Genomic DNA, 3009 nt, shown 5'->3' on the forward strand with positions numbered 1-3009 from the left:
GTTTGGACAAATAACAGCCTGTGTGAAAGTATACCTGTTATCATGTATTAGGGAAAAGTATTACGGCTAGGGGGGAGTTGATTAAATACTTTGGTGAACTGAGCCTTTAATATCAGGTAAATCAAAACAGCATTATAGTCATCTGGTTAGAAAATGAAATCATTTATTTAACATGACCGTATCAGCAGATCAGCCCACACACATAGCATCAGACTCAAGTCACAATCACTCACTTTCAGTATATACAGTTAGGCACATTCACATTAGGCATTGATGCCAGCCACAGCGTCTACTGTCAGTCGCTGCCTCAAGAGTCCAGCAAGACCAAAAAGAAAAAGTCAGTCGGTTCAAACCAAGGTCCTCTGATCCAGGGTCAGTTTTTACTTTAATGTCCACAGTCAAGTTTAAAGGTTTGGATTTTAGTCTGGGATACGGAAATCCAGACCGATGTTCTCCCTCAACTTCCACTTATCTTCGTTTTTTTGTAATGTAACACCAAAGTTGTACACCTGTCAATGCAGTCCAGTGTACAAAATAATAGGAACATCTCTTTCAAATCATCATCCCTAAATGAGTTTACAGGTTAAACCTTCAGTCAGGAGGAGCAGTGATGTGGATCATGCAGAGAAAAGACACCTGATTACCAATTTGAGATATTGTGTGTAAAGCAGTGTGTGGGGGAGGTGTTCCTAATATTCTGAGCACCGGGTGTGGAGACGTACATTTGTAGGGTGTAGAAGTGTAGCCATGCTTTACCTCTCCAGAGTCTTCTCGCTATTTGAAATGAAGGTCAATGAATGATTAAGAAAGTGGTAGAAAAAAAGAACTAAATCCTCAGAACAACCAACCTTGAATTCATGTTTAGCATGATGACACTTTCTCCAATTTATTGAAAACAAACGATGCAAATTCAAAATAATATCCATAATATCAAAGTAAAAAACAAAAAAAAGGAGGGAGGGGGGGCATATAAATTAGGAAAAAAACCTAAAATGAATTGATAGTGTAACTCAGACAGAAAACTTCAGTTTGGTTCATGAAAAAGAAAAACGATGTCCAACAAATTCTTTATTACAACACAAGCTTTAGCTTTGCAGTGCTAGCACTCTGAAACAGCTTGGAAGAAGAACAAGAGCGCTTATTCACAAGTGCTCGATTTTTCAAACTAAACCGAGATTTAAAGGTTTAAAAAGGAGACCAAGAATAACAGAGATGTCAGGAAAATACAAACAAGGTGACAGAGGCAGAAAGAAAAGTTGCAAAAATAGTCTGTGGGGAATCTGTTTATGAACCCTTTAATTGTCCGTGTCCTTCTTGTTTTAATGGGGTTCGGGCTACCGTTTAAAATGGACGAGAGAGGTGAGGGAACGGGACTGCAGCTGGTTTTCAGTGAGTGAAAGTGGAGAAAGAAAAATGGCACCCATAAAAATCAAACATCCCATCACGATGTGTAAAGAGGATACTGTCAAACTAATAAGAGCAGAAATAAATAATCAGTCCTTTATTTTTTTTTAAAAGAAGAAAAAAGGGGGGGGGGGGGTTTCTCAGGAGGCCGGTTTTTCAAGCTGAAGGTTTCCGTGGGATGCTTCCTCCACCCAAACTACAGTGTCCCCTCTGCTGTCTCTCCGATAACTGCCTCGTTTTAAGAGATATTTACATTTCAAAAGCGACCCAATCTGGGCTTAGTACGCATTATAATGCTACATCACATAAAAAGGAAGGTTCCCCTAATGTCCTAGAAAAGAAACGCAGCATGTCGGTAGGTTGCCTTTCCTCCCTGCACCGCAGCCACTTTTTTTTGTAACCGTCCTGGGATCACTCCTGAATCCTGCGCTTTTTGGCCGGAGAGCAGTACTGACAGAGGAAGAGCGGTAGCAGAAGAGGCAACGTGATGATGATGATGATGGTGAAGAAGGAATGAAAAGCAGCCCGGTTAATGTGTGATGCAGTAGGACACCCTGACTAGATAAGAGATCTGATGCTGCGTTCAACATGCGTGAGAAAAGTCAGAAATTCCATATTCCTGCAGTAAAAAAAAGGCTAAGGGAATTATCCTGTGAGTGTGTGGGTGTGGCTACATTTCTCACACTGGAGGTCCATACTTAACACATCTTCATCAGGGCAATTATCAAAATACACTTGAAGCCAATTAAGTTTAAATCCATGAAATTTAAAGGCTCTACACACCCACACTTCTAACTGGATGAGGTATCTTGTTAAAGGCTTTGCGCCTTGACTTCACTTCTGCAGAAGGACCACTTGTATCATTTCATTCTTTGTGCATTGAGTTAAATTAATTTATATTAAGAAAATAAATCTAATTAATCAAGAAATCAGCTGTGTGAATGTGCAGGGCCTTTATCTAACATATACAAAACCATCTATGTGTTCAGGAGTAACTCACCACCCCCTGATAATCTTGTCTTACTGACCTCTAGTGGTTTATGGTCTTAGTTTGTTGCAGTGATATACAGATGTACTACAGGGTGCTGTGACATCACTGTCAGGTGTGATTACAGGTGCAGTAGAGCTCACCCATCAGTGATGCTGGCTTTGGTCTGTGGTGAAACAGGCATGACATTTTCAACCTAGAGGACGGTGAAACATATTACTGATCCAGGTGTTAATTTACTCCTTAAAGACAAACTCTTGCCTTTGGTTCCATCTAAAATGGTAAACAAAAGTGCAATATTATGTCACTGTTCATGTGTTTGGACATGCCACCGATCATATTTCTAAGCTGTACAATATTTAGTGTTCAATCATCTTTTAAAATATACATTTAAGATAGAGTAGCATGTAGAGTTGCTATTGTTCTGCCAAATAAACATGATCAGCAGCTGAATTGTGAACAGCATGTCTACCTAATGCTTCAAAGATGGAATTTCAACTTCCAGCTCTGCAGAACGCAGCATCAGCACCAGACACTCCTCCTCCCTCACTCCTCCCTTGTGAAAAACCTGTGTTCGTTTGCTTTCCTCTTGACCCCGAGCGGTGGCGAGGAAGATG

General features: G+C 40.3%; 1 protein-coding gene across 1 annotated transcript in view; it reads right to left on the minus strand.

Moving 5' to 3' along the window:
- Positions 1–203: 203 nt before the first annotated feature.
- Positions 204–3009, minus strand: part of zmym2 (zinc finger, MYM-type 2) — a gene marked incomplete in the record, with an annotated part of 26925 nt that continues 24119 nt past the window's right edge. Inside the window, 1 exon segment of the mRNA XM_062431675.1 lies at positions 204–3009.

Source organism: Scomber scombrus, chromosome 13, assembly GCF_963691925.1.
Source record: "Scomber scombrus chromosome 13, fScoSco1.1, whole genome shotgun sequence".
Classification (NCBI taxonomy): domain Eukaryota; kingdom Metazoa; phylum Chordata; class Actinopteri; order Scombriformes; family Scombridae; genus Scomber; species Scomber scombrus.